The sequence below is a fragment of the Panthera onca genome, chromosome X (assembly GCF_046562875.1).
Source record: "Panthera onca isolate mPanOnc1 chromosome X, mPanOnc1 haplotype 2, whole genome shotgun sequence".
Lineage (NCBI taxonomy): Eukaryota > Metazoa > Chordata > Mammalia > Carnivora > Felidae > Panthera > Panthera onca.
In genome coordinates, this window is record NC_138357.1 from 42,900,744 (window position 1) to 42,928,729 (window position 27,986).

Consider the following 27,986-nt stretch of genomic DNA (forward strand, 5'->3'; position numbering starts at 1 on the left):
TATGTACAGAAATGTGCAAACTTCCTGTACAGAGCAGACTAATCTTTACTCTTGAGCAAGATGTTCAATAACATATTGGTAATCTTCCACAAGTTCCCAAAAGCTTTCTTGCAGCTTTTCATGTTGACTGCTTATTTCTATTTGATTCATCTGTTTTGTCAACTCTTCTGGTCTGAGATATTTTCTCCTTTTAGCACGATCTCTCTGCTTTTTCTTATACCGGCTAATCCATCTTCTTTTAATGCCCAGTCAATAGCTTCTGAATTGTTCAGCATCACTCATGTCAGTTACCAGTAGTCGAAGATTTTCATAAACCTGTCTAGCATGCACTTATTTATTTTGAACTTCTGTTGGGACTCTATTGCTATATCTTCATTGAATTCTTGCATCAACTTTTCCTGGGAAAAACATGACAAGGCTTGACAAAGCTTCACAAGCACAAAGTCTCTTAATTTCACATAGCTTTTTGATGGATCTTCCACTGTAATATCAAGAACAGAAAGAGATAAAATGTGGTATCTATGAGCTGTTTCCAAGAATTTGAGGACCATGGCCTTGACTTTGAAATAGATTCAGTATCAGCATCTGAATTATATATGACTGGATTTTGTCTGGATACACATAGTAATTATAGACTGTCAGGTAGCTTGTGGTTGCAAAGAGTGTAGCCCCATCTTTATTATACTTCTCAACGACTAGAAACTAGTGTTATCTTTCATAATCCACGTCAATACAGCTAGCAGTTTCAATAAACCACATCAAAAATGATTGGGGCGCCTGGGTGGCGTAGTCGGTTAAGCGTCCGACTTCAGCCAGGTCACGATCTCGCGGTCTGTGAGTTCGAGCCCCGCGTCAGGCTCTGGGCTGATGGCTCGGAGCCTGGAGCCTGTTTCCGATTCTGTGTCTCCCTCTCTCTCTGCCCCTCCCCCGTTCATGCTCTGTCTCTCTCTGTCCCAAAAATAAATAAAAAACGTTGAAAAAAAAAAAAATTTAAAAAAAAAAAAATGACTGAAGCCTTTAATGATATTCTCAAATGCTTTTACATGCCATGCCAGACTTGTATATCTGAAAGGTAAAGTTTTCTCCTCTTGTTGGACTGAGAATAGAGTATGTATGCAGTATGATTCCAAATGTCTTGAAATCAACTTCTTTTCCCAGCAAAGAGAGAAAATAATTCGTGTTTGTACAAAATTTAGGTGGAATGATTTGTCCAATTTTGCCCTTTACATCATCTGCCTCTACACAGTCAAAGTCTTCATCAACTCTAGATGCATATTTGACATGAAACAATGTTGACAGGCTACAAGCAATATAGCATGATAGGTTCTTCAGATCCTTGTAACAAAATCATTTTCATCATCCCCAAAGAGTTGATGGATTTATTCAAGTCAGAAAGTTCTAATTTAATTCTCAAGATCTTCAGGAAAATGAGCTATTTTTAGTTCAATTACTGTGTTGGTATTACATTTGTACTCTGAAAGTTTCTTCTCCACTGCACTCTGGTACTTAATCCAAAATTTCTCCAAATTTCACCAAATCCGACCATTTCCAAGCTGCAAGAAACTGTGGCTGAGGAAGGGAATCTATAAGTTCTTTATACATTTTGAATACTAACATTTTATCTTTTGCAATATCATTTGCAATAACCATTTGCAAATATCTTTTCCCAGTCTATAGGTTGCCTTTTAGTTTTGCTGTTTGCTTCATTGTGCAAAAGCTTTTTATTTTGTGATGTCCTTTTATTTTATTTTTGTTTTTGTTTCCCTTGGCTCAGAAGACATATCTAGAAATATGTTGTTATGACCAGCGCCAGAGAAATTACTGTCTGTGCTCTCTTCTAAGATTTTTATGCTTTAGGGTCTCAAATTTAAGTCTTTAATCCATTTTGAATTTATTTTTGTGTATTCTGTAAGAAAGTGGTCCAGTTTCATTCTTTTACATGCAGCTGTCCAGTTTTCCCAACACTATTTGTTGAAGATTCTGTCTTTTTTCCATTGGATATTCTTTCCTGCTTTGTCAAAGTGTTAATTGTCCATATAGTTGTGAGTTTATTTCCGGGTTTTCTATTCTGTTCCATCGATCTGTGTGTCTATTTTTGGGCCAGTACCATGCTATTTTGATCACTACAGCTTTGTAATATAGCTTAAGTCTGGAATTGTGATGTTTTCAGCTTAGCCTTTCTTTTTTATGATTGCTTTGGCTATTCAGGGTTTTTTGTGGTTCCATACAAATGTTGAGAATGTTTGTTCTAGTTCTGTGAAAAATGCTGGTGGTATTTTTATAGGGACTGCATTAAATGTGCAGATTGCTTTGGGTAATATAGACATTTTAACAATATTTGTCCTTCCAAACCATGAGCATGGACTATTTTTCCATTTCTTTGTGTCCTCTTCAATTTCTTTCTTCAGTGTTTCATAGTTTTCAGAGTATAGGTGTTTCACCTCTTTGGTTAGGTTTATACTTAGGTATTTTATTGTTTTTTGGTACAATTGTAAATGGGATTGATTCCTTAGTTTCTCTTTCTGCTGCTTTATTATTGGTATATAAAAATGCAACAGATTTCTTTACATTGATTTTGTATCCTGTGACTTTACTGAATTCACTTATCAGTTCTATCAGTTTTTTGGTGGAGTCTTTCAGGTTTTCTATATAGTGTATCATGTCATCTGAAAATAGTGAATGTTTTACATCTTTCTTGCAAATTTCGATGCCATTTATTTATTTATTTATTTATGTATTTACTGTTGTCTGATTGCTGTGGCTAGGACTTTCCAGTACTATATTAAATAACAGTGGTGAGAGTGGACATTCCTGTCTCATTTCCAACTGTCGGGGAAGATCTCTCAGTTTTTCCCCATTGAGGATGACATTAGCTGTGTGTTTTTTGTATATGACCTTTATTATGTTGAGGTATGTTCTCTCTAAAACATGAGTGTTTTTATCATAAATGGATTATGTACTCTGTCAAATGCTCTTTGTGCATCTATTGAAATGATCCTATGGTTCTTATCCTTTCTTTTATTAATGTGTTGTATCACATTGATTGATTTATGTATACTGAACCAACACTGCAACCCAGAAGGAAATCCCACTTGATCATGGTGAATGATTTTTTTAAATGTATTGTGGGATTAGTTTTGCTAGTATTTTTTTGAGAATTTTTACATTTATGTTCATCAGGGATTCAAAGAAAGAAACTTGTCAATGAGAATATAGTAGAGGTATGAGAATGAAGAGAAAAGAGTGGGGATCATACAAAGGCCTCATGCATGGAATATACTTGAAAGAAAAGAACTATAAGAGTCTTATCATAACACCCCAACATCATCACATTCTAACTATTGTTAATTTACTTTAAGGTGTAAGTATGTATGTATGTATTCATGTGTGCAAGAGAAAGCAACACTGGTGTTACAGATGCCCACAAGCTCAAAGTAACTTGCCACTTTTCTCATCAGAGCCAAAGCCCATGAGAGCCCTGAAGCTATGGGGATCAGAGGATACAAGTGTTGTGTTACCAAACCTTCTGGAACTCCCAAGGCCACTGTTAAAACAAGAGCCAGGAGCACATAGCTGCCTAGGCTGTTAGAACATCTGTGACTTATCACCATAGCTGGGACCCTTCTGTTTGAGTAGGAACCAAGGAGACTACACTTCCACTGAGAAGCCTGTGTTCCTGCTGAGGATCCCATTTCCCCACTGTTGCTGCTGTACTTTCAGGAAGTGTGGCAAAAAAAGAAAAGAAAAAAATAAAGCAAAACAAAGGAAAAGAATGGAAAAAGGAAACGAAAAAGGAAAGGAAAGGAAAGGGGAAAGGACCCAATCAGGTGCCCTGAGAATTCACATTTTTTACACACTTATGTTATAACATTGACAAAATTTGGCAAGACATTCACAAAATATACCCTAAAATACAAAAATTTTTATGTCATCCAGTCTACCATTTTTTAATACAACTTGTATTTCAGTCATCAACAACCAAATACATTCATTTAAGACTACATATCTGGAAATGTAGCAAAAATATCTTAAATACAGGAAAAATAAATTACATGTACATATAGATAGGAACTATGTAGGAAATATTTCTGCAGATCAAGTGATCATGATTTGGAACAACTTCAAAGAATTATTAACATATTACAACTTCCAAAAAAAGGGTTAATGAGAGAAGCAAATGTCCAAAAAGGATATGAAAATTTGCTTAACATTAATAGTAATTGGAAAACATATATATTAAAACAGCAATGATGTACCACTAGCATCCATTGGGTTAAATATTTTTAAAGCTTCATAATATTACATCTTGACGAGGATGTGTAGAAATGAGTATACACATAAGTTGCATAATCTAGGTAGGGAATTTAACAAAGCACCTTGAAAGGAAAATTAGCAGTCTCTATATACATTTAAAGTTAGCCTACCTAGGGAACACAAATTGATGTAGTCACCATGGAAAACAATACAGAGTTTCTTCAAAAAATTAAAAACAGAATTACCATATGATCCATTAATCCCACTACTGGGTATTTACCCAAAGAATTAAAACACTAATTTGAAAAGATATATGCACTCCTATGTTTATTGCAGCATTCTTTAAATAGCCAAGACATAGAAGTAACCCAAGTGTCCATCCATAGATGAATGGATAAAGAAGATGTGAATATTAGCTATTAAAAAAAAGAATGGGGCACCTGAGTGGTTCACTCGGTTCAGCATCCAACTTCAGCTCAGGTTATGATCTCGTGGTCCATGAGTTTGAGCCCCATGTTAGGCTCTGTGCTGACAGCTCAGAGCCTGGAGCCTGCTTCAGATTCTGTGTCTCCCTCTCTCTCTGCCCCTCCCCAACTCATGTCTCTCTCTCAAAAAATAAATAAACATTAAAAAAAAGAATGAGGTCTTGCAATTTGTAACAACATGGATGGACATAGAGAGTATAATGTTAAGTGAAATAAGTCTAACAGAGAAGACAAATACCATATGATTTTAGTCATATGTGGAATTTACAAAAGAAAATAAGGGTGCCTGGGTGGCTCAGTCAGTTAAGTGTCCAACTTCGACTCAGGACATGATCTCATGGTTTGTAGGTTCGGGCCCCACATTAGGCTCTGTGTTGACAGCTTGGAGCCTGGAGCCTGCTTTGGATTCTGTCTGTCTCTCTCTCTCTCTCTGCCCCTCCCCTGCTGTGCTCTGTCTCTGTATTTCAAAAATAAATACATGTTAAAAAGTTTTTAAAAAAAGAAAGAAAACAAATGATGGAAAGAACCCAAATGTCCATCGAATGATGAATGAATAAAGAAGATGTGAGATATATATATATATATATATATATATATACACACACACACACACACACACACACACAATGAAATACTACTCAGCAATGAAAAAGAATTAAATCTTGCCATTTGAAACAACGTGGATGGAACTAGAGGGTATTATACTAAGCTAAATAAGTCAGTTCAAGAAAGACAGATATCATATGATTTCACTCATATGTGGAGTTTGAGAAACACAACGGATGAACATAGGGGAAGGGAAGGAAAAATAAAATAAAAACAGAGGGATAGGCAAACCATAAAACCATATGACACTCTTAACTACAGAGAACAGAGAGTTTCCGGGGATGGGTTAAATGGTTATGGGCATTAAGGAGGGCACTTTTTTTGGAATGAGCACTGGGGGTTATATGTAAGAGATGAATGAATCACTGGGTTCTGCTCCTGAAGCCAAGACTATGCTGTATTTAACTAACTTGAATTTAAATTAAAAAATGAAAACAAATGAAGAAAGAAAAAAGAGACAAACAAAACAGTAGACTCTTAAATACGGAGAACAAACTGGTGGTTGCCACAGGGGATGTGAGTGGGGATGATTGAAATAATAAAGGAGATCAACTGTACACTTATCATGATGAGCACTGAATAATGTATAGAATTGTTAAGTCATTATAGCATGCACCTGAAACTAATATAACACTGTATGTGAATTATACTTGAATAAGAAATAATAAAGTAAAATAAATAATAAAAATAAAATGAGCCTATTTAGATTTTTGTTTTTGGAAATTACAACCTAGCTTCTTGAGAAACACATATAAGGAGGAAGAAAGAAGGATAAAAACTACCTGTTTGAAAGTATAAGAAAATTAGTGAGGCAATCAAACTTGCAGGAGACAAGAATCCCAAAAAAATGTGAAGAGGTGAGACTCTGCCCGAATTTGACAGGGTGTTTCCCCATAAGATATTTGCTGATTTTGAAAGCAGCATCTAAGATATTTTGGATCTGAATAGATCTTCCAGCAGCATCATGGGGCTTGAGAAACAAAAACTGGATTTTTGGGTCTGATACGCAGAAAAATGTCCTATGAATGCCCCAAAATTTCAGTAAAGAATTATGAAGAACTGGGTACTAAGAATAAAAATTAACTGGAAATTGATCAGCCCTCTCAAAGATTGAATCCCGGCTTTGAATCCCTGCTTGAATTAGGGTCCTCTGCCTTAGGCATAACAGCCTTGATGCAAAGGGCTAAAGGGGGAGATGTAATTGCTGTCTCAGGATGAAATGGAATACAGAATGAATGGAAGAAATATAAGAAATGAAAATAGCAGAGAATTTCTAAAGATACTGAAAGGCATCCAAACAAAAATTTAAGAAGTGCTACAAACTCCAAAGCAGATACAAAGAACATCACACCTAAACACATTATGGTGCGATTATTGAAAATCAAATGCAAAGGAAAAAAGATAGCACACATTATTTAAATAGACTTTAATGATGCATTGTTTTTAAAAAGTTATAATCATGGCGTGCCTGGGTGGTTCAGTTGGTTAAGCATCCAACTCTTGATCTTGGCTCAGGTCATTGTCTAATGGTCCATGAGATTGAACCCTATATCAGGCACCATGCTTACAGCATGGAACCTGCTTGGGGTTCTCTCTCTCCCTCTCTCTCTGCCTCTCCCTGCTTGTGAACATGTTCTTGCTGTCTCTCAAAATAAATAAACTTTACATTTTTTTAATGTTTATTTATTTTTGAGAGAGGGACAGAGCACAAGCGGGGAAGGGGCAGAGAAAGAGAGAGAGGGAGACACAGAATCCGAAGCAGGTTCCAGGCTCTGAGCTGTCAGCACAGGGCCCGACCTGGGGCTTGAACTCAGAAACTGTGAGATCATGACCTGAGCTGAAGTCAGATGCTTAACTGACTGAGCCACCCAGACACCCCTCAAAATAAATAAGCTTTAAAAGCATATGTGCATATATAAAAATTTTTAAAAGTTAGAATCATGAAAGGGAACAAAAAAAGAATTTGAGATAGCACAGAGGAAGTAACAAACAGAGGGATCAGTTACCACCACCAGAGATAAGGTGAAAAAAGAGGAAGAGATTGGGGTTATTCAAACATTTTTAAAACCTCTAGTTGTGGAACTCAAAAATCACAAGACCCTCCCATCACAGGTGTCATGTCATCTTAAGTCACAGAATAAGAGGTGTACAGACACAATTAGAACATCAATCATCCTTTGGCAGGAGCAACCAACATCCCCCACACAAGAGAAGGGATCAGATGGCACTTGGCCCCAGTAATACCTGCCCCTTAAAAAATACAAAAGCTCATAATAGTGGTAGATACTCAATAGAAATGGTGTGGATGCAGGTATTACTCTTTTTCCTGCCTGTAAATATGCTACTACATATTTCTGTTTCCAGGATATAAGGGCATAACCAAGGTATTGTAGAAAACTGAATGTCATTATGAAGTTCTGATTGTTGTTTGTTTTCTATGCAAACTAGAAAATACAATTTCATCCTCAGAGGTAGACCCTTAATCTAAACATGAGCCATAAACTAAACATAACCTTCCTAATCCATTAATGAATTAGTAAATAAAATATTAAAGCTTTTCAAACAGTGGGTTATGGAGGACACAAAGGGACATTAACAGGTTTATCCTTTCCAACAGACACATATACATGGGTTTCAGTGCCTTTTAAGGATGGCTGTAACAGATATCTATGGTGGAACAGATTTTAAAGCCCACAAAGCCCCAAATCCGATCCCAACACTCATTTTCCATAAATGACCTCAAGATCCAAAGATGAGAGAATGGAGACATGTCTTAGATATGTCTGATGACCTTCCCTAAAAGCTTCAGGTCGGAGTCACTTACTAATGGGCTTTGGACCCTCAGTCTAAATCCCCAAGCAAACACACACATTAAAATCTGCAAAGATTGAGTCATTAGGGATTCTCAACATCATATCAAGGTACAAAGCATAAAACTTCAGTGCATAATTGTGTTCAATATCTGGACCTCCAAACATAAATTACTTTATCCCAGGCAACATAAAAATTATAATATAGATGGTTCACAAGATTAACCTACGCATGGGCATAATTACATGTGTAACACCATTAACATAGCTTTTCTATGGCACCTTCACAAGCCCTTCCTTAAAACACTTCTCAATGGTCACACATTTCTTTCAAAGCTAGAAATGAATGAATGGATAAGAAAATATGAAAAAGTTAAAACCTGGAGATAACGAAGACTCAGATGACAAAGGAGAACCTAAGTAACATATGTGAGTAAATTTTTATTAGAGATCCATATCAAGAGTGAAAATTTCCCAGTTACAACAGTCACTATAACTTTAATAAGGAGGAGAAAATTTAATGCAGACAAGCTACATAGGTACAGAGAAAACAAACCAACACTGAGGCAATGCTAAGGCCAAATGGTGTAGATAATCATTGGACAAATGTGTATGATGAAAGTGGACAAATATTTAAGCTTATGGAGAAGAGAAATGAACTCTAACAAAGTACTGTATTTTGTTGTGACTACAAGGAGAGAAACTGAGCTTGTCATATTTGGGAGATTGCATTCCTTAGGAAATGCTAAACCTATACTCTGTATTGGAGTTAAGTAAATTTTATCATTCTGTGATGAAACCAGCAAACAAATAAGTAAGTAGCTTTGCAAAGGATCTCACAACCTCACCATCAGAGTGCATTAATTAGCATCATGTTACACAAATTTGAGTTATTCCAGTTAGAAAGACACAACTGTGCTATGGCTTTGATTGACTTGGGGAGATCAATACAAACATTAATTTTAATTTTTAATTAATAACATTAATAGAAAATACCCTCTTTGTTCAGACTTGGGTACTCTAAACAAGATGAAGCCATCTCATACCTCTGGAAAACACAAAAGAAGAGCCATCCAGGGTAAGATTATATATGTTGCCAAGCGGAACAGTTTTTACTATTCTTGGTAAGAAGAATCACATAAAAGGAAATCCATATTCAGAAATAAAATACTGAGAGGATAAATAGCAGTGTTATTCCACTTATTAAAGCTTATTTGGAATGACTTACTAGGCCATTAGCTTAGCAAAGGTGTGAGGAAAAGGCCACTCTCAGGCATGTTCCCAAAGTCATGCAGGTGGGACGTAGGCAAGCCCAACCTGGACCGAGGTCTGACTCCTTCAAAGTAGTCAAGTGTGTTCTCTCCACATTTTCCCCAAACCTTTGTGAGGAACCAGGCATTGTGGTAGGAGCCAGGATGATGTTCATCCATAGAATGAGAAAATTTGTGACTATAACCTCAGCATAGGTTTTGATTAATTTTATGGCCTTGATGATCACTTTGGTAGAACTCTGACTATTTTTGGTCATGTCTATCATATTTTTACACTCTTCCTCACACTCTCATGCTTTCACACTCTTACTGTCATACTCACATATTCAGTCTTAGGCTCTTGCTTCCAAAACTTCACATTCTTACATACTCACACTTACACACTCACTCACATACGTTCATATATTTTTAAACTCTCAACCTTAAACAAAACACACCCTCACACACCCATTTATTAACCCTCATTTAACCCTATGTAAGAGACTTCAGCCTAATCATAGAATGATCTAAGTCAGCGGCTCATAGACACTAGCAGACAGACAAAACATCGTTTAAGGATCATAAGATTATATTTCAAATTAAATTATAAGGCTTTTCATAGTCTTAAAGACATATGCCATAGCAGCCTCTTAGAATCCCAAGGTACAGAAGGAATTTCTTTTGCTTTCATGGAGTAGATTATAAATTGATACACAGGAAGGTCCCAAATGTTTTAAAGAAATCACCTCAGCTTGAACTGAAATGGATAAGGATTGGGGGGCCTGGGTTGCTCAGTTGGTTAAGTCTCTGACTCTTGATTTTGGCTCAGTTCCTGATCTCACATTGTGAGATCAAGCCTCGTGTTTGGTTCCTTGCTGAGCATGGAGCCTGCTTAAGATTCTCTCTCTCTCCCTATGCCCCTCCCCCTACTCTCAAAAAAAAAAAAAAAAGGGATAAGGATTATACAAAATAAAAAGAGGCATATGGACACTCAAACTTTTCTGAGTGTAGAAGACAGGTTACTCAGTTTTATTTATTCATTTTAAAAGTTTGCTTATGTATTTTGAGAGGGGGGGAGTGGCAGAGAGAGAGGGAGAAAGAGAATCCCAAACAGGCTCCATGCTGGCATTGCAGAGAAGATCATGACCTGAGTTGAGATCAAGAGTTGGACGTTTAACCAACTGAGCAACCCAAGAACCTCTGGTTACTCAGTTTTAAACACAGTCTGCTTCTTAGGGAAAAATAAAGATAACTCAGAAAGTAAAAGCAAGATCCACAAAGCAAATGAAGAACCACAGAGAGTAGATCTCAGGGGGTAGGACTAATCCCTAGTCAAGGAACGTCAAGAGGAGACTAGTTAGAATTTGAATTGCCATATTCAGTGGCTGTTATGTGCCTATTATTTCCCCTTCTGAATGGTAGTGTATATAGTAATTTTCCTGTACCTGTCTCAAATTTTATGTTGGGAAGGGAGGTAGCAATTATTTGTCACATTAACTCACAGGTCTTCAGATTGAGAATGGTACTCAGATAGGTGAATCTGAAGAACAATACCTGAAGAGCCTCATGTGCACTGGGACCTAACTGAGATAAGATCTTGGTCTTGAGCAGAATTTTTAGTGGTAAGAGACTTTGGAAGGTCTTGAAGGAGACAAGTGTAATTTGCATTCTGAAGGAATATAAATAATTGTGGCCATATGGAAGATTGTAGAAGACTATTTTCCAAAGATGGTTACTACCTCATCTTCCATCCTACATGCTGTTTAAGAACATTGTTATACACCATTGAGGCTTGGGGAGTCTATGTTCCTTTTCCTTCCAACTGGGCAGGTTTGGGAGAATGTTTCATCTAATGGAGTTTGGTGAAGATGACATTATTTGACTTTCAAGGATAGACAATAAGAGTCAATACAACTTCCTTATGGCTTTCTGGGACACTTGCTTTTGAATCTTGAGCTGCCATGTAATAAGTCTAATTATCTGGAGGCCACCATGATATAAGGAAGCTAAGTCATGTACAGAGTTCATGTGCAAACATGAGCTCTGACTTACAGTCAGCATTTGAGTTCTTCCAGTCCAGGTATCATATGTGTGAGTGAATGTCCCTTTATATTATTTCATTTCCCAGCAAATGAGTGACTCCTAAATTTCAAGTCTATCAAGCTGAGGCACCAGATATAATGGAGCAGAGATGTCTTTTCTACTGTTCCATCTCAGAGTTACTGACTTAGAAAATCTGATAGCATAATACAATTTTTGTTTTATACCACTATATTTTGGATGATTTGTTAAATGTAATAATAACCAGAATAGGAATTGACATCAGAAGTGTTTCTAGAGGTACCATTTTAAGGATGCATTCTCTGAATTAGTTCTTGATAATTGGAAATTGGTTCTCTGATCTTAATATATTTAAAGACATCAATGATTCTGTTTCCATTGGCAAAGGGTACAATGATAGTTCATGGTGTACATCAGCAAAACAGTTTTTTATATTATCACCTGTAGACACCTGGAAGCAAATGCATATTTATGGCAAGACTTTGGGTGACCACAACACATGTGTAGCTATAAAACAGGTTAGTGAAAATAAGTATTATAAAGGGAAGATTTTTGCTTCTACATGTTCCAGAGAACTTGAGAAAGAAAATGATGAGCTCAGGGCTTTAAATTCCTATATCAAATTTTGGATAGGGAACCAAACCACACCTCTGACTGTTCTAAAAAATAGTCATCATCTTTTGTAGTCATGAGGCTAAGATTTCTGAAAAGTTAAACTGAAGTGTAATCTTGTGGAATGCTGAAGTATGATACAAGTTTAGTTTTCAACCTCATGGGTTCTCTTACATTAAAGTTAGAATGTTGATAGGGAAGAGATTAAACAATGAGGATTTAGACAAGGACATACAGGAAAATCAGGTTTAATCTAAAATCCTTGAAATCCTAAATTCTGCTGCTCTGCCTTTGCTACTAGTAGCAGCCTTTACACTCATGTCTGAGAAGATCAGTCTCCTCTAGCATGAAAAACTTCTAATGGGCTTACCTGAGGTAGTTGCCTTGCAAGTGACTACTGATTCACCTTAGGACCTACCCATACAATGTACCATTGCTTTTATTTTTCATTTTATTTTTTCCAACATTATTAAGATATGATTGACATATAATACATGGAAGTTTAAAATGTGTTGATTTGATATACTTATATATATTAGTCCTTCACCCTTTATCTGCAATTTTGCTTTCCACGGTTTTAGTTACCCGTGGTCAACTGCAGTTTGAAAGTAGAGTATCCTTTTTTTTGACAAATCATCAAAAGGCCAATAGTAGCTTAACACTATGTCACAATGCCTGTGTCATTCACCTCACTTCATTTCATCATGTAGGCACTTTACCATTTTATATCATCACAAAAGGATGAGTACAGTAAGGTAAGATATTTTGAGAGAGAGAGAGACAGAGAGAGAGAAGGCACATTCACATAACTTTTATTATGGTGTATTGTTATAATTGTTCTCTTTTATTATTGTAAATCTCTTACTATGCCTAATTTATAAATTAAAATTTATCCTAGATTTGTATGTAAGGGAAAAAAACATAATATATATGGGGCTTGGTACTATCCATGGCTTCACACACCTACTAGGTGTCTAGGGATATTAGAAAATATCTGCCAACAGACAATGGGGGGCTACTGTACTGCAAAATGATTACTACTATAGTGTTAGTTAACACCTCCATAATGTAACAGTTTCCATTGCTTTTAGACCTATAACCAGATTCAAGTCCTAGCAGCTTCCAGAACATGAATTCAAAAGTATAGCCTATGAATAAATGTGATATACATAAAATGAGTTATATGATCGTGTTCACTTATATTAATGGAAACCAAAGAAACATATACAGAAATAGATCCTAAAGTTGTTAGGTCAGATGATAAAAATGTGTAGCATTGGGCCAAATTTACTTATATGGTCTCACTGAGTAGAGACCTCATATTTAATATGCCAGATAGAGTGGCAAGAGTGAACCTAACAATTTTCTTAGTTATTTAACAGAAACATGTACCCAAAGACATCCTATAGTAAATGAAATTAAAATGTCAGAACTTCCTTAGAACAGCAGAGATAAAACTATCCAAAGGTTTAGAGGGTTTGAAAGGATAGACTGGATTTATCACTTAATACCTCCACAATGGTGTCCGGAAAAGCCCGGAAGATTCTCTTTACCAAAGCTGTCAGAAACACATTCCTGAGGTGAGCTCCAGAATTATTGAAGGCTTTGTGAGGTATAATCTTGTTAGGGCATGATAAGAGTGGAAACTGCTACCATCGAATTGGGCTTCCTGAACTGAAAAAGGACATTGTGTTCCTGGTTTGGAAGGAGCCAAGTGGAGACATATATTTGCCAAAGACAAGATGAGTATTATTATTATAATAGGTGGCAGAGCTCAAGCAGTAATAATAATTTTCTGACTCACAGTGATCTTTGGTATTGACAAGTTGATTATGGTGTCCCTAGATGGGCAGCCTACTCAATTCTTCATCTGTATAAATAAAATGACTCTATATCTAATGAGTTGAAATCTAACTTAAATCACTATAATAGTCACAGCCTCTCATCAGTTTCCATACTGGAGCCACTTCACAGACGGGATGCCCTATAAAAAGGGAGAAGCCAGATCTCCTTGAAAAAGGATTATGCTACCCAGCCAAAATAAATATTGTAAATCTTCATTTGGTCTTCCCTAAAAGGACTTGCATCCACTTACCAGGACAACTGTGCATTGAGGAAACAGGGAAGAAATCAGACTTGTCAAAGGTTACTAGACATTGACTCTGAAGTAACTCTAAATCCTGGCGACCCAAAATGCCACTGGAATTTTCACTCAGGTAAGTGACACAGCTCCTGCTAACCTGTTGTTATCTCCTTCACAGAAGGCATAAAGCATAATAGACATACTTAGAAACTGAACTGAACCAATTCCCACACTGGTTTCCTGATTCATAGAATATGATCTATTATGATAGGGAAGGTCAAATGAAGAATAGTAAAACTGTCTCTAACTATCCATATAGTAAATCAAAAGCAAATGGAGGAAACTTCAGAGGTTAGCACCACCATCAAGGACTTGAAATATTCAGGGAGTAGAGATTATCATAACAGTCCCATTCAACATTCTGATCTGGCCTGTGCAGGAGAGGGATGGATTTTTTAGATTAACAGGGGATTATTGTAAACGTGGTCAGATGATATTTGGGATGGTGGAAGATGGTGGCATAGGAGAACGCTGGGCTCACCTTGTCTTGCTGATCACTTAGATTCCACCCACATCTGCCTAAATAACCCAGAAAACCACCAGAAGACTAGCAGAACAGACTCTCCAGAGCCAAGCATAGACAAGAGGCCCACGGAAGATGGTAGGAAGGGCGGAGAGGCGGTGCTTGCCATGTGGACTGGCGGGAGGGAGCCAGGGCAGTGGAGGGGCAGCCAGCCTGGCAAGGCAGAGCCCCTGAGTCTGGCTTGGAAAAGAGGAAGGGCTGGACTCTGTGAGTACTGACTGCCAGTGGGACTTAACATCTGGAATGTTAAAGGTCAACAGCTCTGCTCTCGGAGAACAGGGAAGGCAAGAGGACGCTGGGAGGGAGGGTTGTTGAGCCCTGGAAGACAGAGCTCAGCTTGGTGGGGGAACAAAGGTACTGTCAAGCACCATTTCTCTCTCCCATCCCCCGGCTGAAAATCCAAAGGGAACCAGTTCCCATCACCAAACTTGCTTGCATGGCGCAAACGCCCAATGCTGTGCTTCTGTAGATCCATCCCTCCCATGGGCCTGCCTCCCTTCTGGCGCTGCAGGGCCCCTCCCACAGGGGACCATCTACAGCAAAGCAAGGTAAGCCTGCCCCTCCTGCCCCTGTGCACCTTGCAGATCCACCCCAGCTAATATGCCCTTGGCCAGATCCCATCAAAGCAATACCACAAGCCTGGCATTGTGCAAGTAGCCCAGACAGGGGCCACACCACTCCACAGTGAGTCCTGCCCCTGGGAGAGGGGAAGATAAGGTACACACCAGTCTGAATGTGGCCTCAGTGGTGGGCTGGGGGCAGACATCGGGTCTGACTGCAGCTCGCCCACCAACACAAGTTACCCTGGACAGCACAGGGGAAGTGCCCTGCAGTTTGGAGCCACTGCAAGGACTACCCAAAATGATGAAATGGAAGAATTCTCCTCAAAAGAAACTCCAGGAAGTAGCGACAGCTAACGAATTGATCAAAAACGATTTAAGTAATGTAACGGAAGAAGAATTTAGAATAATAGTCATAAAATTAATTGCTGGGCTTGAAAAAAGCATAAAGGACAGCAGAGAATCTATTACTACAGAGATCAAGGGACTAAGAAATAGTCATGAGGAGCTAAAAAATGCTATAAATGAGGTGCAAAATAAAATGGAGGCACTCATAACATGGAGTGAAGAGGCAGAGGAGAGAATAGGTGAATTAGAAGATAAAATTATGGAAAAAGAGGAAGCTGAGAAAAAGAGAGATAAAAAAATCCAGGAGTATGAAGGGAGAATTAGAGAACTAAGTGATGCAATCAAACAGAACTATATCCATATCATAGGAATTCCAGAAGAAGAAGAGAGAGAAAGGGGCTAAAGGTGTACCTGAACAAATCATAGCTTAGAACTTCCCCGATCTGGGGAAGGAAAAAAGCATTGAAATCCAAGAGGCACAGAGAACTCCCTTCAGACGTAACTTGAATAGATCTTCTGCATGACATATCATAGTGAAACTGGCAAAATACAAGGATAAAGAGAAAATTCTGAAAGCAGCTAAGGATAAACAGTCTCTAACTTACAAAGGCAGACCCATAAGACTAGTGGCAGACCTATCTACTGAAACTTGGCAGGCCAGAAAGGAATGGCAGGAAATCTTCAATGTGATGAACAGAAAAAATATGCAGCTGAGAATCCTTTATCCAGCAAGTCTGTCATTCAGAATAGGAGATATAAAGGTTTTCCCAAACAAAAACTGAAGGAATTCATCACCACTAAACTATCCCTGCAAGAGATCCTAAGGGGGACTCTGTGAGTGAAATGTTGCAAGAACTACAAAGTACCAGAGACATTACTACAAGTATGAAACCTACAGACATCACAATGACTCTAAACCCGTATCTTTCAATAATAACACTGATTTTAAATGGTCTAAATGCTCCAAACAAAAGACATAGGGTATCAGAATGGATAAAGAAGAATAAGACCAATCTATTTGCTGTCTACAAGAGACTCATTTTAGACCTGAGGACACCTTCAGATTGAGAGTGAGGGGATGGAGAACCCTCTATCATGCTACTGGAAGTCAAAAGAAAGCTGGAGTAGCCATACTTATATCAGACAAACTAGACTTTAAATTAAAGGCTGTAACAAGAGATGAAGAAGGGCATTATATAATAATTACAGGGTCTATCCTTAAGGAAGAGCTAACAAATATAAATGTCTATGCGCTGGATACGGAAGCCCCCAAATATATAAAACAATCACAAACGTAAGCAACGTTATTGATAAGAATGTAGTAATTGCAGGAGATGTTAATACTCCACTTAAAGCAATGGATAGAACATCTAAACAGATAATAAATAAAGAAACAAGGGACCTGAATGATATATTGGATCAGATGGACTTGACAGATATATTTAGAACTCTGCATCCCAAAGCAACAGAATATACTTTCTTCTCGAGTGCACATGGAACATTCTTCAAGATAGATCACATACTGGGACACAAAACAGCACTTAAAAAGTCTAAAAGAATTGAGATCATACCATGCACACTTTCAGACAACAATGCTACAAAGCTTGAAATCAAGCACAGGAAAAAGTCTGGAAAACCTCCAAAAGCATGGAGATTAAAGAACACATTCTACTAAAGAATGAACGGGTCAACCAGGCAATTAGAGAAGAAATTTAAAAATATATGGAAACAAATGAAAATGAAAAGACAATGATCCAAATGCTTTGGGATGCAGCGAAGGCAGTCCTGAGAGGAAAATACATTCCAATCCAGGCCTATCTCAAGAAACAAGAAAAATCCCAAATACAAAATCTAACAGCACACCTAAAGGAAATAGAAGCAGAACAGCAAAGACACCCCAAACCCAGCAGAAGAAGAGAAATAATAAAGATCAGAGCAGAAATAAAAAATATACAATCTAAAAAACGTGGGGAACAGATCAATGAGACCAAGAGTTGGTTTTTTGAAAAAAAAAATAGACAAAATTGATAAATCTCTAGCCAGGCTTCTCAAAAAGAAAAGTGAGAGGATCCAAATAAATAAAATCATGAATGAAAATGGAATTATTACAACCAATCCCTCAGAAATACAAGCAATTATCAGGGAATACTATGAAAAATTATATGCCAACAAATTGGACAACCTGGACAAATTTCTAAGCACCCACACAATTCCAACTCAAACAGGAAGAAATAGAAAGCTTAAACAGACCCATAAGCAGTGAAGAAATGGAATCAGTTATCAATAATCTCCCAACAAATAAGAGTCCAGGACGAGATGGCTTCCCTGGGGAATTCTACCAGACATTTAAAGCAGAGTTAATACCTATCCTTCTCAAGCTCTTCCAAAAAATAGAAAGGGAAGGAAAACTTCCAGACTCATTCTAGGAAGCCAGCATTCCTTTGATTCCTAAACCAGACAGAGACCCAACAAAAAAAGAGAACTACAGGCCAATATCCCCAATGAATATGGATGCAAAACTTCTCAACAAGATACTATCAAATTGAATTTAACAGCATATAAATAGAATTGCTCACCATGATCAAGTGGGATTCATTCCTGGGATGCAGGGCTGGTTCAACATTCGCCAATCAATCAATGTGATACATCACATTAATGAAAGAAAGGAAAAGAACCATATGACCCTGTCAATCTATGCAGAAAAAGCATTTGACAAAATTCAGCATCCTTTTGTAATAAAAACCCTCGAGAAAGGATAGAAGGAACATACTTAAACATCGTAAAAGCCATTACGAAAAGCCCACAGCTAATATCATCCTCAATGGGGAAAAACAGAGCTTTCCCCCTGAGATCAGGAACACGACAGAGATGTCCACTCTCACCACTGTTGTTTAACATATTGTTGGAAGTTCTAGCATCAGCAGACAACAAAAGGAATCAAAAGCATCAAAATTGGCAAAGATGAAGTCAAGCTTTCACTTTTTGCAGATGACCTGATACTATACATGGAAAACCTGATAGACTCCACCAAAAGTCTGCTAGAACTGATACATGAATTCAGCAAGGTCACAGCATACAAAATTAATGTCCAGAAATCAGTTGCATTCTTATACACTAATAATGAAGCAACAGAAAGACAAATAAAGAAACCTATCCCATTCACAATTGCGCCAAGAATCATAAAATACCTAGGAATAAACCTAACCGAAGATGTAAAAGACCTGTATGGCGAAAACTATAGAAAGCTTATGAAGGAATTTGAAGAAGATATAAAGAAATGGAAAAACATTCCAAGCTCATGGATTGGAAGAATAAATGTTGTTAAAATGTCAATACTACCCAAAGCTATCTACACATTCAATGCAATCCCAATCAAAATTGCACCAGCATTCTTCTCCAAGATAGAACAAGCAATCTTAAAATTTGTATGGAACCACAAAAGGCCCGAATAGCCAAAGTCATTTTGAAGAAGAAGACAAAAGCAAGAGGCATCACAATCCCAGACTTTAGCCTCTACTACAAAGCTGTAATCATCAAGAGAGTATGGTATTGGCACAAAACCAGACACAGAGACCAATGGAATAGAATAGAGACTGAAGAATTGGACCCACAAAAGTATGGCCAGCTAATCTTTGACAAAGCAGAAAAGAATATCCAGTAGAAAAAAAGACAGTCTCTTTAACAAATGGTACTGGGAGAACTGGACAGCAACATACAGAAGAATGAAACTAGACCACTTTCTTACACCATTCACAAAAATAAACTCAAAATGGATGAAGGACCTGAATGTGAGACTGGAAACCATCAAAACCCTAGAGGAGAAAGAAGGAAGAAACCTCTCTGACCTCAGCTGCAGCAATTTCTTATTTGGCACATCTCCAAAGGCGAGGGAATTAAAAGCAAAAATGAACTCTTGGGACCTCATGAAGATAAAAAGCTTTTGCACTGCAAAGGAAACAATCAACAAAACTAAAAGGCAACTGAAGAAATGGGAAAAGATATTTGCAAGCAATGTATCAGATAAAGGGTTAGTATCCAAAATCTATAAAGAACTCACCAAACTCCACACCCAGAAAACAAATAATCCAGTGAAGAAATGGGCAGAAAACATGAATAGACACTTCTCTAAAGAAGACATCCAGATGGCCAACCAACGCATGAAAAAATGCTCAACATCACTGATCATCAGGGAAATACAAATCAAAACAACACTCAGATATCACCTCATGCCATTCAGAGTGGCTAAAATGAACAAATCAGGAGACTATAGATCCTGGAGAGGATTTGGAGAAACGGGAACCCTCTTGCACTGTTGGTGGGAATGCAAACAGGTGCATCCACTCTGGAAAACAGTGTGGAGATTCCTCAAAAAAATTAAAAATAGATCTACCCTATGACCTAGCCATAGCACTGCTAGGAATTTACCCAAGGGATACAGGAGTGCTGATGCATAGGGGCACTTGTACACCAATGTTTATAGCAGCACTCTCAACAATAGCCAAATTATGGAAAGAGCCTAAATGTCCATCAACTGATGAATGGATAAAGAAATTGTGCTTTATGTATACAATGGAATACTACTTGGCAATGAGAAAGAATGAAATATGGTCTTTTGTAGCAACGTGGATGGAACTGGAGAGTGTTATGCTAAGTGAAATAAGTCATACAAAGACAGTTACCATATGTTTTCATTCTTATGTGGATCCTGAGAAACTTAACAGAAGACCATGGGGGAGGGGAGTGAAAAAAAGTTAGAGAGGGAGGGAGCCAAACCATAAGAGACTCTTAATAACTGAGAACAAACTGAGGGTTGATGGGGGGTGGGAGGGTGGGGAGGGTGCGTGATGGATATTGAGGAGGGCACCTGTTGGGATGAACTCTGGGTGTTGTATGGAAACCAATTTGACAATAAATTTCATATTAAAAAAAAGTGGTCAGATGATGACTCCAAATGTACATGCTTTTCAAGATGTGGTTTCTTTGCTGGAGGAAAGAAACATATCCCCGGAAGCCTGGTATGAAGGGTTTTTAAAAAAAATTTTTTTTTATTATTATTATTTTTTTTAGCAGTGAAGACCATATAAAGCAGTTTGATTTTGGCTGGCAGGACCAGCAAGTTACTTTTACATTCTATCTCAGAGCTATATTAACTCTCCAGACCTATGTCAAAATCTAATCTACAGAGAGCTTTATCAACTTTCTATACCACAGGACATTATATTGTCGTATTACATTGATGACATCATGTTGATTTGGCCTGATGAGCAGGATGTAGCGACAATCCTGGCAATATGAATACATCCTGAGGAATGGAAAATGAACCCCACAAAAAATTCAGTGGCTGGCCTCCTTGTTGAATATTCCAGGGGTTCAGAGGTAAAGAGAATGTTGAAATACCCCTCAAGGGGAAGAACAAGTTGTAGCAACTGGCCCCTACTACTAGGCAAAATGCCTAGTGGGCTTTTTTGATTTTGAAGTCCATCATATATCTTATTTGGGAGTGCTAATTGTATCCATTTAGGGAGTATGCTAAAAGGCTGTCAGTTTCGAGTGGGGCCCAGAACAAGAAAAGGATCTGTAGTATACCCAAGCTACCATGCTAGCTGCTCTGCCACTTGGTGAATATGGTTTAGCAGATGCAATGGTACTTGCAGTGATTGTGGCAAATCAGAATGTTAGGTGGATAATTTTTCAGACCCCTACAGGTGATAGTTTGATTATATATCTTTCAAATATCTATGGCAAATAGTTTATTTAGATTGATACTATTCTACAGATGATGGTGGTATACTAGCTGACTTACTTCCCACCCCTTTGCTTTTTCTCAGAGGGGACCAGTATGAGGTTATTCTCACTCTAACAATTCCCACATTAATATTTTATTTTCTAAAATTAACAATATAACTTTTATTTTTAATAAACAGGTTAAAGATTTCTCAATTCACAGAGGAACATTCTAATGTTTTCCAACTTCTTTGTAGCTTCCTCGGTCTTTTGCTCTGTTAGAAAAAAAAACCTACATTTGCAAAAATAGAAACTGTTCTGTAGCCCTTCTCAATATGTGTAATAGAGGAGATAAATCACATAAGATATTGACATGTCAGACCAAAAGATTGCAAAAGAGTGCATCAATTGTAGTTACTCCCATTTTATTTTAATTTTTAAATTTGTTTAGCTTACAAACCACAGAAATGTATTTCTTTTATTTATTTTTCAAAATATAATTTATTGTCAAATTGGCTTCCATACTACACCCAGTGCTCATCCCAACAAGTGCCCTCCTCCCTGCCCATCACCCACTTTTCCCTCTCCCTCACCCCCATCTACCCTTAGTTTGTTCTCAGTCCTTAGAAATGTATTTCTTTTAAATTCCAGTTAGTTAATATACACTGTTATGTTAGTTTCAATTATACAATATGATGATTCAACAATTCCATACATTAGCCAGTGCTCATCATTACAAGTATACTCTTTAATCCCCATCACCCATTTCACCCATACCCCCACCCATCTCCAACCTGGTAACGGTAAGTTCTCTATAATTAAGAGTCTATTTCTTGATTTGTCTCTCATTCTCTTTTTTTACCCCTTTGCCCATTTGTCTTGTTTCTCAAATTCCACATATGTGAAATCATATGATATTTGTCTTTCTCTGACTGGTTTATTTCACTTAGCATTATATACTCTCTAACTCTATTCATGTTGTTGCAAATGAGATTTCATTCTTTTTTATGGCTGAATAATATTACATTTTATACATATACATATGTATGTATATATATCACATCTTCTTTATTCATCAATTGATGAACACTTGGGCTGCTTCCATTATCTTGGCTATTTTAAATAATGCTGCAATAGGGGCGCCTGGGTGGCTCAGTCGGTTAAGTGTCCAACTTCAGCTCAGGTCACGATCTCACGGTCCGTGAGTTCGAGCCCCGCGTCGGGCTCTGGGCTGATGGCTCAGAGCCTGGAGCCTGCTTCCGATTCTGTGTCTCCCTCTCTCTCTGCCCCTCCCCCGTTCATGCTGTGTCTCTCTCTGTCTCAAAAATAAATAAACGTAAATAATGCTGCAATAAATATAGGAATGCATGTATCCCTTTGAATTAGTGTTTTGTATTCTTTGGGTACAAAGTACAATTATTGCATTAGTGAAATTGCTGGTTAATAGGGTAGATCTATTTTTAACTTTTTGATGAACTTCTGTACTCTTTTTCAGAGTTGTTGCACCAGTTTGCATTTACATTAACAGTGCAGGACTCTTCCTTTTTCTCCACATCCTTGCCAACACCTATTGTTTTTTGTGTTGCTGATTTTAGCCATTCTGACAGGTGTGAGGTGATATCTCATTGTAGTTTTGATTTGTATTTCCCTAATGGTAAGTGATGATGAACATCTTTTCATGTGTTTGTTGGACATCTATAGGTCTTCTTTGGAGAAATGTCTGTTCATGTCTTCTGCCCATTTGTAATTAGATTTTTTTGTTTGGGTGTTGAGTTTAAGTTCTCTATATATTTTTGGATACTAACCCTTTTTCCGATATGCCATTTGCAAATATCTTCTCCCGGAAGAATTGTTCTTAAGGATTGTTCTGTATGATCCTGAATGGGTTCCATACAGGTGTACCTGAATGAGATGATGACTGGTAGCCTTTAGCTGGCTATTTTCATGGGACATAAGTGGTCTTGAATAACAGAATTTGTGTACTCAATATATGTAGAGAAAGTGAGATGTGTGGGAAAGAGGGTGGATGGGCAGAGGGGAAGGATGGTTGGTGGTTATACTTTAGCTTTGCTTGGGAATTAGGTCCATAGGTCCAAGCCCTGTAGAATGATAGGCCATGGGATTCAGCTGCAGAGGCTATTTCCAGAGCAAAGGGTAGCACTCTTTCTGTACTTAGGAAACAAAGTTGACAGGGAGTGAGGATGGAGAAGGGGGTGATACACCAAATATTTAATTTGGACCACCTGTAACACATAATGTTCAAAGGTTTCAGAGTAAGAGTTCAATTGGGGGCCTACCTGCCATGTATAATATGTGAAAGATTTAAATAAACTAATAGACTGTTAAATAAAATATCTTTTCTACCATGAAAAATATATTAATTTGTATTAATCTGAATGGCCAGGTTCTAATTAGACTATTCAGTGTATTTTAATGTTTCTTTTTCCTATATAGTTTATTGAAGGAGTTTTAACACAAAGTTTTCAGCAACAGGTTCATGTCAGGAATGGTTGGGTGATACCCAAGATCACACATATAGATGCCTGGAGTCTCCACGACTGTTAAGTGCAGTGTATTACTTTCCTGTTGTTATATAACAAATTATCATACAAAGGATATCTCTCAAAATAAAGAAATAAACTTAAAAAATAATATGCAGAGACAGAGAGACAGAGAGACAGAGAGAGAGAGAGAGAGCCAGTGGGGAAGGGGCAGACAGAGAGGGAGACAGAGGATCCCAACTGGGCTCTGTACTGACAGCAGAGAACCCGATGCAGGGCTTGAACTCATGAACTATGAGATCATGACCTGAGCTGAGGTCGGATGCTTCACTGACTGAGACAACCAGGCACCCCTCTATCCATATTCTATTGGTTGGAAGGAAGTCACTGGTGCTTCCAAACTCAAGAATAGGGGATTATACAAGTATGAATACTGGAAAGTGGGGATTATTTGGGGCCAGCTTATGGCCTGTGCACAATACTTGGACTCCTCTAGGTTCTATTTAAGTGATGTAGGGAGAATGGAGCCCCCACCCTTAGCCCGTGGTCCTCATTCCAGGTCCCAGGTTCTAGGGCCCAGCCTCTCCTCCGTCCCTTCTCCACACACACTTAGCTCCATTCCTCACCTTAAGAGGCTTCATGTGCATATATGTGGATAATGTAGCCCACTTATCCTTTGTTCCCTGTATACAACCACCACCTATTAGTCAATTTGCACTCATGGGAATATTTATACCCTGGAAGTAAATACAACCCCCAGAAGCGGAGCATGAGGACCCATTGAAGAGGAGCATGCAAGGCTCTTGGGGCTTAGGAGTTAGGGCTACATGAGGAGAAAATTCAGGGCCTCATATATATGGAGCATGGTTCAAGATAGGGGGTATGGTTTCTGGGTATGCATATCCTCTTAACCCCACACACTGGACTCTTGGCCATTTTCAAAGTTGCAGGCCACCATGTAACCCTTCCCAACTAAATTGTCTTTACTCTATCTCCACAAGATGTTGCCACTGTCCTAAGTTATTCTCATGCATGACTTTCTGCATGCTACATATGCATGCATGATTCTTATGTATTATTTTTAGTACATGTATATTTATTGTAATAAATTCATGGCACTTTAAAAATGTTTTTTAAACTTTGCATACATGGCATTATAAACTTTGTATACTTTTGGAACTAGATTTTTACCTTATCCATTTTTTCACTGCTGCCACCCAATCTTTGCACCTGTAGGTCTTTCTCTGTGTCTCTACCTCTGAGAATTCTAGTCTCTTCCCAAGTCCAATTTTTATTACCCTGTTCATTTACCTGAAACAATCTCAAGACAGTGAAGTAAGGCTGGTCATAACATAGATGATGCTCAAACCAGTGGTTCTCAAACTTTAGTATATTTCAGAATCATCTAAAGAACTTGTAAAACTCTAATTATAGGCACATCTTCAAATTTACAGTTAGGTAGGTCTGGAGTGGGGCCAGGGACTTTGTATTTCTAACAAGTTCCCATGTAATGTTAGTGCTACTTGTCCACATCAGCCCAGTACCAACCCAGCACCATTTGGTCTTCAGGTAAGCTAGGTCATCCATTAAGTTATTTCAACAAAATTCAATAGGGAAGGGCAACTCTCCCATATCTCTTCACATAAATTGTTTATAACTTGATATTTTAATTAATTTGTGGCTACAGTAAAATAAGTTAAAACATGGTTGAAAGTGAATTTTTTCAATTATGCTAAGATGAGACAAAACAAAATATATAAAGATAGATTTGGGTGAGCATTATTTATCTAAAAGATCTGAAGCTTATATATTTCAAATAAACTTTAAATTTTTTTAAATTTAATGTTTATTTATTTTGAGAGAAAGGGAAAGAGAGACAGAGCCCCTGCCCAGCAGGGGAAGGGCAGAGAGAAAGGGAGACACAGAATCTGAAGGAGGATCCAGGCTCTGAACTGTCAGCACAGAGCCTGACATGGGGCTTGAACCCACCAGCCGTGAGATCATGACCTGAGCAGAAGTCAGATGCTCAACCGACCGAGCCACCCAGACGCCCCTTAAGCAAACTTTTATTTTTAACCTGAAAAAATACTGTCAGATACATCTGAAAGATATAAGAGAAAAGTCAGATATCAGTGGATGTTACTTTTTGGGTGAAGAACTTTGGAGCAAATCCAGTGTTGATAAAATTTCCCATGGACTACTGAAATCAGAAAATCTTGAAATTGGTGAAGAATAAATTCATTGTCTTTTCCTCATCCATGTCTTTCTATGCTTTCACACTGTACAAAGAAATAAGAGAATATTAACAATTGAACATAATTAACATACACCAATGACTTTCTAAATATAAGCATAGTCAATCTTGTGTATATCTGTTGTCTCAACAGGAGAAAACCATGCAATTTTCCTCTTGCAACACAGACTTTTGGGTATCAGGGTGTTCATGCATCATTTGATGTCTTCAATCATCTGATCACACCAACCTCACCTCCCACTTGCCAAACACCAAAAATTCTTGTTGTTTTTTTGGTGGGAGGTGGGGAAGACCATTTAGGGTTATAAATGTTTCTCCACCTTAGAAGCCTTTGCTTCTTTCATAAACCATAATCTCTTAACCTCCCAGGCCTTTAGTGTTCATGTCTGTGAAAGGAGAAAGAAAAGAGGGAAATAAATGATGATATGTAAGTTAAAATAACAATTCAGTGATAACCAAAATCTTACTATGAGTAATCTTTCTTTTGACATCACATGAAACACAAAACTTAAAATGAATGAATAGCTAGGAATCAATCTTTAAATGTGGTCCTACTTGAAATTCTTTTTTTTTTTTTACAAGTTTTTAGGTAGACACATTCTCAAAGGCATTGTCTCCAGAGACCACATAAGTGACCACCAAAGATGAAGGCCCATCTAGTGTATGTTTCAGTCACTTTAGCCACTTGTTCTAGTAACTGCATTCTAAACAAATGTGATATCAACTACCAGGTCTGAAATTTCCTACCTTTAGAAGTCTTATAGTTTCAGCTCAAAGAGTAGTATGCCTGTGAAAGAAATATATTTCAGAACATCCTGCATTCTATATGATCTAGTATATATGTACATTTTTAACACTAAAAGTGGTTTATAAAATTAAATTTAAAATATTTTTTAATTATTAAGTTTACTGGAAAAATGTAAGATTATAACATGCATATGGCAAGAATGGTTGGGTGATACTCAGCATGCACTGTCCCAGGCTATATTCTACTGGATCTGGCTCCTTTTCAGGTCCTTCTGGTTTCCATTTTTATCCATTCTTTTCTCCTCACTTTCAGCTATTTCAGTGATGTATGTCAGAAATGGATGAATGTTACACAAAGCTGTACACAGATACCTGAGTTCTCAGGGTCTGCTCTCTTCTGGGTTCATATCTTCTTCAGGTCCTTTTTCAGGTTCTTCATTTCTTTCTTTTTTTTTTTTTAATTTTTTTTAACGTTTATTTTTGAGACAGAGAGAGAGCGAGCATGAACGGGGGAGGGTCAGAGAGAGAGGGAGACACAGAATCCGAAACAGGCTCCAGGCTCTGAGCAGTCAGCACAGAGCCCGACGCGGGGCTCGAACTCACGGACTGCGAGATCATGACCTGAGCTGAAGTCGGCCGCTTAACCGACTGAGCCACCCAGGCGCCCCAGGTTCTTCATTTCTGATCACTTCTACTTTCTTTTCTTCACCTCCAGCTTCTTGGGCCTCATCATCAGAACTTTCATACTTATATACATTGCTTCATTAGTGAAGAATAATACAGACTTCAGGAGCAGAATTTCATGGAAAAAATAGCCCAATTTATGACCAGTGGCGACATTCAGTACTCTACCTTCAGGAAAATCAGGAGGAAAGAAGTAGGTGAAGATAGAATAGCTAGGCATCAAAAAAAAAAAAAAAAAAAAAGAATAGCTGGGCATCTTCCTAGTGGAAGATACAACACTTCTGTGGCCCTCATATTTCTGCAGCTTGATAGTTTTCACAGTGACATATCCCCTGTCTTTCCAGTGGATCTCACACCCTGTGCTGCTGATAATTTCTGGCCCTTTGGAGAAGAAGGGATCAGAGTCATCTGGGTCTGATCGCAT

The 27,986-nt window shown here is 37.8% G+C and overlaps 1 pseudogene; it reads right to left on the reverse strand.

The window, feature by feature from the left end:
* Positions 1–45: 45 nt before the first annotated feature.
* Positions 46–27,986, reverse strand: LOC145713733 (histone acetyltransferase type B catalytic subunit pseudogene; annotated as a pseudogene).